This window comes from Lissotriton vulgaris, chromosome 3_1 (genome assembly GCF_964263255.1).
Source record: "Lissotriton vulgaris chromosome 3_1, aLisVul1.2, whole genome shotgun sequence".
NCBI lineage: Eukaryota > Metazoa > Chordata > Amphibia > Caudata > Salamandridae > Lissotriton > Lissotriton vulgaris.
The window spans coordinates 2,011,506,112-2,011,518,881 of record NC_141689.1 but is presented as its reverse complement, the minus strand read 5'-3'; the positions used below and the strand labels follow the sequence as shown (position 1 = coordinate 2,011,518,881).

The 12,770-nt window shown below is 45.0% G+C and overlaps 1 protein-coding gene across 5 annotated transcripts in view; it reads right to left on the bottom strand.

The window, feature by feature from the left end:
* The window catches only part of STOX2 (storkhead box 2), a 630,189-nt gene that overhangs the window by 201,959 nt on the left and 415,460 nt on the right, over window positions 1–12,770 (bottom strand). Inside the window, exon 1 of one of the 5 annotated variants that reach the window (XM_086962477.1) lies at window positions 12,203–12,250. The exons of 3 other annotated variants lie outside the window; for them this stretch is intronic. The gene's annotated coding sequence lies outside the window, so the exon portion shown is untranslated. Of the gene's footprint in view, window positions 1–12,025; window positions 12,150–12,202; window positions 12,251–12,770 lie in introns of those variants that run through there. One more of the 5 variants, XM_086962476.1, reaches the window with a different exon arrangement.

The following is a 12,770-nucleotide window of genomic DNA, read 5'->3' as shown; positions in this document are numbered from 1 at the left end:
GACGGTTTTCGGCCGATTTTGGTACAGGGCCGATTTTGCAGCTATGCTGCAAAAACAAAAATGGCCCGAGGGGCCCAAAAACGGCCCCCACCCGTGCAGCACACCAGGGGATAGCCCGGTGCCCGCTATGGCCAGTCCAGCCCTGCACAAAGCACCTATTCATCCAACAGACCAGCCTCTTCCCTCCGGCAGTACAATTCCTCACAAAACCAGGGTCATTCATTTGTGGTGCAAAGCGATCTGATGATTACAACTAAACTTCATGTGCTTACAACTCAACCCAGCATACGCAGCACTTGGTACTTGGTACCTGGGGTAATTTGGACATTCAAAATGGACAATATTCCAAACAATTAAAACAAATTCAAAACCAAGTTATTAGAAAAGGGGCAGTTTCTACTGTCCTCCCTAACTCACAAGCATGCCAGGAGGCTCATAGAGGAAGGCCCAGATTGTAACTTTATTTACATAGCGCTTACTATCCCGGAGTAGGTGTTGAAGCGCTTTATGAAAAGCAGCATGCTGTTCCAGGAACCCAACACTAGTGATTAGTCCTGTGTTTATTGGTTATTGTTGGTGACTGGATTTAATTTTGTTCTCTCAAGGAAATCATTACATGCATTTACTTAAGTTGCCATGTGGAAGATGAAATTAATATGACTTCAGCATGGTTACTAGTAGGGGTGTCTGTGTTCATGCAACAGAGTTGGCTGTGTTAAGAGAAAGAAGGCATGCAGGGATGTTAAATTAGAAAGTATCAATGAAGAACAAGCATTGGAAATGCAATAGGTCTCGCAGCATTAGAGTTAGTGCTTTTAGAATTGTTTATGGTTTTTTGTTGTAAATCTTTACCATTTTTGTTTCCTGTAGGCAATGCTAAAGAATTACAAATCAAAAAAGCCATAAACAATAGTAAAAGCTCTAACTAAAATTCCTCCGAGACCTATTGTACTGTGTGAGGGTGAGGGGTTGAGGGTGAGTGAGGGTGAGGGTGAGTGAGGGTGAGTGAGGAGTTGAGGGTGAGTGAGGGGTTGAGGGTGAGTGAGGTGTTGAGGGTGAGTGAGGGGTTGAGGGTGAGTGAGGTGTTGAGGGTGAGTGAGGTGTTGAGGGTGAGTGAGGGGTTGAGGGTGAGTGAGAGTGAGAGTGAGTGAGAGTGAGGGTGAGTGAGGGTGAGTGAGGGTGAGTTAGGGTGAGGGGTTGAGGGTGGGTGAGGGTGAGGGTGAGGAGTTGAGGGTGAGTGATGATGAGTGAGGGTGAGTGAGGGGTTGAGGGTGAGTGAGGGTGAGGGGTTGAGGGTGAGTGATAGTAGGTTAGGCTTAAAGATTGAGGGTGAGTGAGGGTGAGAAGTTGAGGGTGAGTAAGGATGAGGGTGAGTGTGGGTGAGTGAGAATGAGGTGTTGAGGGTGAGTGAGGTGTTGAGGGTGAGTGAGGTGTTGAGGGTGAGTGAGGTGTTGAGGGTGAGTGAGGTGTTGAGGGTGAGTGAGGGTGAGGGTGAGGGTGAGGGTGAGGATAGATAGATAGATAGATAGATAGATAGATAGATAGATAGAGCGATATATAGATTGAGAGGGCGATAGATAGATATATAGATAGAGAGATAGATAGAGTAAGGGCAATAGATACAGTGAGTGCGATAGATAGATAGATAGACAGACAGATAGATAGATAGATAGATAGATAGAGTGAGTGCGATAGGTGGTTGTGTGTGTGGTTGTGTGTGGTTGTGGTTGTGTGGTTGTATGTGTGGTTGTGTGCGTGTGGGGGGTTGTGGGTGTGTGTGGGGTTGTGTGTGTGCCGGGTTGTGTGTGTGCGGGGTTGTGTGTGTGCGGGGTTGTGTGTGGGGTTGTGTGTGTTGTGTTTGGGGTTGTGTGTGTGGTTGTGTGTTGTGTTTGGGGTTGTGTGTGGTTGAGTGTGGTTGAATGTGGTTGTGTGTGGTTGTGTGTGGTTGTGTGCTTGCGGTTGTGTGCGTGTGGTTTGTGTGCGTGTGGTGTGTGTGCTTGTGTGTGTGCGTGTGGTCGTGTGCGTGTGGTCGTGTGCGTGTGGTCGTGTGCGTGTGTGGTTGTGTGTGTGTGTGGTTGTGTGTGTGTGTAGTTGTGTGTGTGTGTAGTTGTGTGTGTGTGTAGTTGTGTGTGTGTGTAGTTGTGTGTGTGTAGTTGTGTGTGTGGGGGGTTGTGTGTGTGGGGGGTTGTGTGTGTGGGGGGTTGTGTGTGTACCTCTGTAAAGTGGCGCTAATGTGTGTAGTTGTGAGTCACCAAAATAGGAGAGGAATAACTGGAAGAAAGAGAGAGAGGGTGAGGAGGCAGCTGCTAGCGGGAAGCGGAAGTGAACATTGTTGTTTAAACAAACACGATAAAACGAAAGTAGCGCTCCACAGGAAAAACCTGTAAAGCGGCCCGAATGAATGTGGTTGTGAATACAATTAATATGGCAGCCTTTGGTATTTTCACCCTTTTTTGTGTCTGTTCCGAGGCTGCACCACTTATAATATAGTACCTCCGGCAATGGTGCAGTTTATTACCTGATCTTGAACCAATCTATGTACTTTAAGACCACAGAGGAGGACCGAGACAGAGGCAGGAGAGGGAATAGGAGTATCAAGGAGCGGGGGAGGGGGAGGGAGCGCTGATAGCGACAGAGCAGGAGAAGCTAAAGTGTTTGTTTTCAGTAAGTGAGAAGGGGACTTAAAGAGAGGGAATAAGAGGAAGGGTCAGAGAGGGGTAAGGGGCAGCTGTAGCCGCCGTGCAATATATAAAGGTAAAGATAAAGTGCGTGCCAGGGAGATGCACAGTAGGATTAGAAGCAACGGTGGACTGCGCTGTTTGCTAAATGAGTTGAGTTTGATGACAGATAGCGAAATGGTGCTTTGAACGCAACTTGTTACCCCTCTCATAATGACCCGAAAAGCATGGGCAGCGGACACAGGCAGGACACTGCTGGCCTCCCAATTAAGGGCATTCCACTCGCTATCAGTGGCAGTGTGAACAAAGCAAAGTGGGGCCACCATATTTAAAGAACACAGCTCAGGGTGTCCAGTTCACCAAACAAAAACAAAATCTTGAGCGAATTGGAAAAAGAAACAGAGGCTTCGAATTCTTTGCAGCATCACCCATTTTGGCTGCAGTCAATAAATAAAGCAGTCATGTGAGGTGTCTGTAAAAGAGAAAGAGTTTACAATTTTTTCACAAATATTCTTGGCAGTTCCACAAGAGTTCTTTAAAAAATTCCTTGCATGGGAAAATTGGTAATTTCTTTCCGCTGCTCTCTACGCAGCCTCTTCCTGTTGTATACAAATTGAGCACTATTTTTCCCCGAGGGCCTGTGGGGGATGGAGTGTGAGTAAACTCTCTAAGCCTGTACATTGCTCAGTAAGTGGTGTGCCAGTAAGGTCTGACATCTTGTGATTTCTCAAACCGGAAATTGCAAGGAGGTGTGGTGGCATCTCCTGCCTCGTAGGCAAGAGTAGTGTCTGTCACCGGGATAATTTATGAAAGAAGTGTCTGGCAAAAATGTCTCTTATCGAGATTAGGTTAAAAATGGGCATTAACCCTGCGAAAACTATCATTATTTAAAACAGAAAGTTGGAGATGAAGGCATGTTGAAAACACGCTGACTGTTCCAGTGTTCGAGCACTCAGAGAGCGCTGCCCATTCTGGTAATGAGAGGCCAATCTTCTACCTGGAGCGTGTGGCGCATGGTGCTTCCGGGCCTTTGAAGCCTGCACTGGGGGAGGTGCGCCTTCTTAGGACGCCTTATCTGTTATCAGGACCTGCTGCCCTGACGTCTCAGAAGAGGCGGCCACCGAGGCGGGGCACTGTGTCACCCTGCAAAGTAGGCAAGAAGTGGTGCAGAAAAGATAGCAAATAAATGAATACACCTCAAATAGCCACACCAATGGGGGACACTTTTTACCTGTTCATCACAGATTAAAGACATATATAGAAGCTGTGATTGTTTGCAATTTTGTAAACTTGCTTAAACGCTCCCTAAAGCTTGTGGAAGATATGCCCTAAGCCTAACACATACTCGTCGTCACTTTAAAAGTGGCTTTGGCGTCCAACTCTCAGAGGTGTTTCAACAATCACAGACAGGTTTGGTTTTTTTGGTGTTCGAGAGCGCGGGGTGCTCGGTGTTGTTGAAGAGTGAAGGAGCATGAGGGGTAGTTGAAAAGCACGAGGGGTGCGTTGTTGAAGAGTAAAGGAGCACGAGGGGTAGTTGAAAAGCACGAGGGGTAATTGTAAAGCTGAGGGTTAGTTGTAAAGCGCAAGGGTTATGTGAAAAGCGCGAGCGGTAGTTGTATAGCACAAGCAGTAGTTGAAAAGCGTGAGGGGTAGTTGAAAAAACATTCATAAGCTATCCTCTCTCAAAGCAGCTTCAATTAGTTCGTGGCAGTGGTACCAACTGTGCTGTTCCAGTGTTCGAGCACTCGCCATAAGCCGGAGGGAAGAGAGGGGAGGGGGGGAGGAGAAATGCGACACGGCGGGAGGGGAGGGGGCGGAACGGGGGCGGAGAGGGGAGAGAGAGAGTAGGCAAGGCGAAAACTATCATTATTTAAAACAGAAAGTTGGAGATGAAGGCATGTTGAAAACACGCTGACTGTTCCAGTGTTCGAGCACTCAGAGAGCGCTACCCATTCTGGTAATGAGAGGCCAATCTTCTACCTGGACCGTGTGGCGCATGGTGCTTCCGGGCCTTTGAAGCCTGCACTGGGGGAGGTGCGCCTTCTTAGGACGCCTTATCTGTTATCAGGACCTGCTGCCCTGACGTCTCAGAAGAGGCGGCCACCGAGGCGGGGCACTGTGTCACCCTGCAAAGTAGGCAAGAAGTGGTGAGAGCATGAGGGGTAGTTGAAAAGCACGAGGGGTGCGTTGTTGAAGAGTAAAGGAGCACGAGGGGTAGTTGAAAAGCACGAGGGGTAATTGTAAAGCTGAGGGTTAGTTGTAAAGCGCAAGGGTTATGTGAAAAGCGCGAGCGGTAGTTGTATAGCACAAGCAGTAGTTGAAAAGCGTGAGGGGTAGTTGAAAAAACATTCATAAGCTATCCTCTCTCAAAGCAGCTTCAATTAGTTCGTGGCAGTGGTACCAACTGTGCTGTTCCAGTGTTCGAGCACTCGCCATAAGCCGGAGGGAAGAGAGGGGAGGGGGGAGGAGAAATGCGACACGGCGGGAAGGGGAGGGGGCGGAACGGGGGCGGAGAGGGGAGAGGTGCGAGTAAAATAAACCCAAAAAAAAAGAAGCCGGAGGGGAGGGGGGAGGAGAAATGCGACACGGCGGGAGGGGAGGGGGCGGAACGGGGGCGGAGAGGGGAGAGAGAGAGTAGGCAAGGGTAAACAAACACGGACGTGCACGCGCCCGTGACTTTTAAGGTCAATGCGCATGCGCATAAGCTTAATGCGCATGCGCATTGACCTTAAAAGTCACGGGCACTGCAAGGAATCGCCACGATTCCTTGCAGTTAGATAAAGAGTGGATGAGCCCCTATAGTCTCGCTTGCTCGATGCGCATGCGCATCGACAGGCGAGACCTAAAAAAGGAAAGGTGACAATCAGAGGTTTTAAGTCAAGGTCAATTTTCGCGAATTGTTTAGGAATATAGAGAAGGCTTTTAAAGATAACTTGCAATCTGAGGTTGCAACACTGTAGAGAGAAACATTATTTGCATGTGATATAGTGCTCTACTAGATACGTTTGACAGGCACTAGACTCGGATGAACAGTATGTCCACTGCTCCAATACAGCTAGATCACCGATTCAGCAAGAACAACTGATCAGCTCAGGGGTAGGAAGTATGAAGAAATCAATGGATGCATATTGGGAAATATCTGGATATTGTAGGCTTTATAAATTAAAACTCTGCAAAACTCTACAAAGTCTAAAGTGGATTCTGATCTGTATCTTCCACTTAGATCCTTATCTCTCCTTAACACAAGGTACAAGTAGTTACAGTCACATCAAAGAACGCCTTAAATTATTTGAGAAACAAGTACAAGATACAAACAAAAATACCACCATGCAACAGCAAATAGTTTGTTGTCAATTAGTTATAAATTAATCATGTTAACTGTAGTAAATTGAAACAAATATTAGAACTCAATTGCCCCAAACATCAGTAGCAGCCAGCAAAAATGCACACAGATGTAGGCAATTACTTACATCTCCACACAGAACGCACCAAGTGTCAACCTTCAACAGCAGCCCAAACAGAATCCCAGAAAGATTTTTCTGTCAATCATTTTTTTTTAAAATACAGTGCTATAAATAATACTTTAATTAGAATAAGAAGGCTCTGAACAGTCCACTAAGAGAATGGTAAAAAATATTTTGAGGCACATAATATTCCCATGTGTTCTCACAATATTTTTGTTACACTATGATCATGTGTACCCTTAATACACTGTAGTATAACATCATATTACTGAGCCACAGAACACATTACAGTCTAAGTGCAAGCCAATATGTACGTAATGAAGAAAATGCACATCACTGCCAGATTTTAAAACAGTTTTTGATGCAAAATATATACCTTTTACTCTGCCTGAGAATAGGACAATCACTGCATTACTGACTATAGCAACCCCATATGACTCTAACCATTCATACACTTACCAAGATTTCAACTGTCCTAGGAAAAACGTGCACATTCAGAGAGATCATAAGAAACCCAGTGGTTTTCTCACTGAAGAGTTACAGCAATGCATGGGGGCAGGTAACTGCTTACCTTTCTCCAGCTTCCATTCTGTTCCCAGCAATCCAGGCCAGACAAAGATCTTATGTCTGAATCTCCGGACTTTGATGTGCTCTAGAGTGCTGCATTTGTATTTTTTAACTCCCTGGCACCACTGGCTGGAGATAGTCTGGTGGTGGTTGGCCAAAACAGTACAAGGATCATAGGAAGGACCTTAGGACCATGGGCCTAATTCAATACATACTACGAAACCTTTGTTTATTTTTACTGCCTGTCCTGATAGTGCATATTTCTATTCTATTACACATTACTTGCTCTCACAGTCTGAGACTTTGTTGGTGTCAGTGTTCATGAGGAGTTTCCCTATCCACTTGATGGCGTTATAGACCAAGTGTTCTGTGTAGGTGGAGGTAAAGGTCTTGGCATTTGTAGAAGTCGTTTAGAATTCCATTTTCACGTTCATACTGGTGTTATGTTTCTGGTGGCTATGTTACTCTTTTAGGCCTACTAGAGAGAGGCCCATTGATAGCTAATACGATTTATAAATAGTGAGAGGAGCTATGTATTGTGAATTATGTAGTGTAAATGAGAGGGTTCACTTTGGTCTTTTCTGATATGGAGGTTGCTGTTTGGTGAGGTGGGTGTGTATCTATGTAAGATGGTTTGATGCGGTTAAGTATATTAATGGCGTGGTATAATGGCAGTAGGGGCCGGTGCAGGCAAGCACGGTGGGGCGGGAGGTCGACAGACGGCAGAATAGGTGCAGTCAAATAAAGAAATAATTCCTATTTCATAGTCTATCAACTCCACCCTGCCCCACCGGGCTTACCTGCACCAGCTGCTGATGGATAATGGTAAGCGATTTGAGTGTTTTGGTGCGATATGGCATCAAGATAGAAAAACAGTTGTCTGCAATTAATTTATTTTTGAAAGTTGTTCTGGTGTTTCCAAGAGACTGTCGACCTCAGGGAGAGTATTTGTACAACTTTAACTGAACAAATTATGTGTCTTTTCAGTACTATGCCCCATAGTTTCAATAGAGAGTTTTGAATTCTGCTTTTTGAGTTATTTGCAACTATTGAAGATAGGTATGCAGAGCTGATGTGACGTGTTCTCTTGAGCATATATGAAGGACCTTTTGAGCTGCTGTGTTTAGCATATGTTGGAGGCAGGCATGCAAGAGCATGAGGGGAATGTTTACTGGCAGTCTGTGCGATTAAAGCAGATAGAATAGTGTGTGGCATAAAGAGCAGAGGGGAAAGAAGCAGGTTTTAACTATGCCGCTGGTGTGTGATTCAATGACAGGTTGGAGTTCACTGCTAACACTGCTTTTTTGACTGTCTATGATGGATTGAGGCACAGGCTATTCCTGTTGGCCAAGGTACTAAATTGGGGTATATTTTATGTTACCATATGAGCATATCAGTTTAGTCTTATGTAGATCTATGCCATTCCGTACTCCACATTATGTAGGCACATCCAACCAGCAAAAAAATCAATCATTCTAATATGCAAATGGATGTAACATTTTGGTACAGCTGGTTAGTGCAGAAAGTAAAGGAGCTGGCTCTCTGAAGTTTATGCACCTATTATGAATACTCACTGGCCCACAGCACTCATATGGGGAGGCAAACAGTCAAGTCAGAGCCAGAACAGCCCTTTCGAAATTGCAGAGGGTGAAAAAGCCAGGCCCATTTTGATGACTTTTCCCTTACTTTCTTTTACAGAATTTTAGAGCTGTAAAATTTTATTTTGTGAAACTATGCAAGAGTCACGATGTATAGCTACAAGTTTTCAGTGACTAGGCCTAAAAGTTTCAACCTTGATAGATATTGTTGCACAGAGATCGTGGTTAATGCATTAAAAAAAACTGGAATATGTAAAAGTAAAGTGAATAAGGTAATTATGCAAGTGGCTATTATTATGGTTGTCGGGACACGGTAAGAAACTTTGGACCTTCTGCCACATATTAACATATAGATCTTGAGCCTAGCAATGGACACACCTACATATGAGGGTTCAAGAAGTCTGTCCTTTATTTATGAGCTACAGTGTATTTATGAATGAGTTAGAATCACAAAGACTAATTTGGGGCAATTGTGTATGGTGATCCATTAGCAGGATGAGATTCTGCTTTCATCCACTGACAAATTGGTTCATGGATCGAGTGGGTATATGCCTACAAATTATGCACATTGGTATATCCCACTTGGGTCTGGGCACACAGAGTTGGGAAGGAGCAATTTTAGGAGAGCCTGGCTGAGACCCTGCATGGGATTAATACTCTGAGACATGACGTGACAATAAGATTGCTGAAGTAATTTAACATTCAACAGACTGAGGCATATAGGATAAAGATGGGATGGTGTTTGCTGTTAAAGCGTGATGCTGTTTTAGTTATTAACTTGAAATCGCAAAGCTGTGATTGAGTTTACTTTGTGACTTTTTTGATGAATGATTGGTCAGAGGAATGTAAGTGTTGAAAGAAGGTAAATCACTAGATGCAGAGGACATGTGGTGAAACAAAAGAAGAGCACATCCCTCAAAGAGTCCAAGACACCAGTGCCCATAGTGAGAACTTCACAAGAGTCTAAAGCACAGATTATGTTTTCTCGCTACTTGCTGTGTATCCATCTCTGTCTCAGGAAAGCTGCATTGGTGGAAAGGCGACACATTGTACTACTTCTGCATGGGGCCTGAAAAGAAGCTACTTTCGAGACTGGAATGCAAGTGCCCCCCCTAATTTTTTATGACCAAGGGTGGTAGAGTACATCTTAGCCTATAAATCTGGATCACTCATTCAGTAGCACACATGATAATGAACTCCACTCACCAAGAATAGTTTATCATATAACACAGTTAAATGCAGCAGCTGTATAAGCACCAAACCTAAAGAACATCAGAATTCTAGAAATGAGAGGTATAGTGTAAACAGTTTCATAAAAAAGAGTAGATATGCACCATGTTCAGTATGAACTTGTTAACCCAGTCATTTTATTTGCTTAAAAGGGGTGAAGTAGAGGCACAGCTAAAAAAGGGAAATTAAGGAATTCACTGTTAGCTGCATGAATCTAACATATCCTTACATACACATATTTCCTTTATGAGATGCCAAACATCACACAGACAGAAGCCAGACCAACCTTTCAAAAAGATACTGGACAACTGGTGAGCCTGCTCTTTTCAGGTTGAGCACTAAAATCGTTACTAGCTTGCTACAGGTTGACATGTGGCTATGACTAAACACTAATGGGGAAATTTACTACGATTTACTTTCCAGCCCTAAACTTTATTAGCGTTGGAAATAGTGTGAAAGTAATGCTGCTTGAATTACTTAGCGCCACGGGTGCGCACTATGGGTGGAGCATGGGTGTTCCCAATCAACCACCCAAGGTTTCCGACGCTAAACCCAATTTAATTATTAAGGTACACCGGGTTTAGCATCAGAAAACTGCGCCCTTTTAAAGTAGGTGCAAGGAAGTAGAAAGGATTTCATTCTTCTTCATTTTCCAACTACCTACAGCACACATAAAAAGAGGGGAAATGGTTTAAGTCAGTCTATCCATATATTTTGTACTGGAATGTTACCCTTCCAGTACAAAACCTATGCTAGACTCGTGGAGACACCCTTGCACCATGGGGCAAAGGTGTCTTAATGGCTCATGGAAGAGGATTTCAGCACCAGCGCTAGGGAAAGGGGAGGAGTGCCATATTTCAGTACATTTGGCACTCTCCTCCTCTCTTTTCACGCAGTGCAGCATTTGTGGCTTGTGCACTGCGCTAAATAAAAAAGTGGTAAATCTGCCCCTAAATGCAGAGATAATAGAGTATAACGGGAAACCATCCACTATTCACAGATAGCAAATGTCCATTTAAACCTCAATTATTCTCAATGCATGGAGACTTTTTGAGAGTCCGCATTACTTTTCTCAAATGTTTTCATTCTGATCTAGTAACCTGCTAGTTAACCTCATAGGAGCGTCGAACGTTCAGCGCCCAGTGCTGAACGTTCGAAGAACGAATGCTGGCCCGTCGGCCAAAGGTCGTGCGCAGCACTGGCAAGGTAGTGCTCGCGACGACCGTTGACGACGGCAGCACTTAAGGGGTTATGGGTGCCCTGATTCAAGGAATCCTGAAAATGACAACATTGCTCAGTGCTTGTGATCTCCAATTTGGTGACTTTAAGACAGAGCTCAAAATTCCGGCATTCTGGATTTGCGCTATAATGCAGACCTTCTCCCTGCTCCAATTACTAGATGATTCACGGAGCAGCAATGACAAGGAGAACTTGAAGGCTTGAAAACAATGATGTAATGGTAATTTCCAGAAGCTGGCTGAAAGCAGTATCGCTGGGAGTAAATTAGAGTGCAGAACGAATCGGAGAACTATCTTAAAACGATTTAAGTGGTTCTTTTCATATCTGGCACAAGGTTTAAAGCTAATGAGCCAGCGTAAACATCATGTTGACCAGTTTGGATAGAATATTTACTAACTTAACAGAAATAAAAACAAAATAGTGACATCATTCAAACACCTAATAGCAGGAACTAGGTTTAGCTGCAATCATTTGTTTCAACAGTATATATAAATGCCTGAAGAAAGGGCTTGCAGTATTTCGACATGAAATCCAATTATCAAAAATATAAGACTGTCTGAAGTAGATAGTATCCTTATATAACTGTAAACTATATTTGCAAACGAGACAGCATTCACACTACGTTTTTATCTGAGTAAATGTATATGCAAGACCATTTAGAATACCCAGTAATGAAAGCCCAATAACCAAACAATGTTCTGCTGTGATCTGTATCTGACCTGTAGGTCACGGGTTCAACTGTCACAGCAGAGCCGTCTAGTCCTTCTACTGTTGACACGTGCAATCATATGTAATTAGGTTTTGAGATTAAAGGTCATACATACAATGCAGATTATCATCTGCTAGACAATTCACTGTGTAGAGTGCTCCATAATTGTCGTGCGTACAATTATCTAGGATAGGTGGGCTACAACATATATTGCAGCACAAGCATAGTAATGCTTTGCTGATGTTCTGCAATAATTGTACTTATTAATGACTTGTGTAGTGCAATATCGTACACAAGTGTCATTCGCCGCGTTACACGAGGTTCACATTCACTGTCACTTTTCTCGGCCATATACGCCCTTACTGTCTTCATCAACAGAAGCCATGGCAAGCCATACAACTAATCCTCCCCCGCCCAGAAGCATGCACACAAAGCACTATCAGTTAAAACGAGTCAGCACTGCAATCCCTCGCTTCCACTCTGGGCCTCAGACTACACACCTCATGTACATTGTTCTCCACCTGCAACCATTCTACTTACTGTAAAAGCTCACCTCCCTCTTCAAACCAGCTGTCTCTGTCCCCCCTACCGTCAGCAAAACATCCTAAAATAGTGTTGTTGGTGGAGACTAATTCGGTGGGTAACGGGGAGCAGTGCAAAACACTACACCCTTTCAGAGCATGCAGCCCGCAGTCCCCCCGGATCCAGCAGCATTACCTCACTGCAGCCTTGAGACACTCCGAGCATTCACCCCGGCTCTTACCCAGCGTGCCCCGCGCCACACAAAGACAACAGAGGTGTGACCAATCAGGGCGCGCAAGGGCGGCCGCGTGCGGGCTACCTCCTTTCCCCGCCGTCCATTGACAGGCTCGGCCCGTTCCGCCTGTCGTCATGGCAACACCTCCCGGCCGCGCTCCGCCGAGGCTCGTTAGGTTACTCTCCTCTTCCGCCACTCACTGACTCCACTAATTAAAACGTTAGGCCCGTACGTTTGCATGTGGGCAGCGCACGGAGCCAGCAGAGCGCACCGCGAATTCCCCCTCCGAGTAGCGAAGAAAAGTCGAAAATAAATGGAAGCAGCCCACACTACAGCCAATCAAACGAGCGCTCGACAGATGGGACTTGTATACTAAAACCTAGTGCGTGGCAAAACCCAAACAAAAATACAAGCGCTCCGCGCGCGCACGCTGCCGCTCGCATGCCGTAATGTTTTTCCTCAGATGGGAGGGTGTGGTTTCGAGGCTTCGCGCGGCGCTCCGGTGTGTGTGGATGGAGCAGGGCGCGG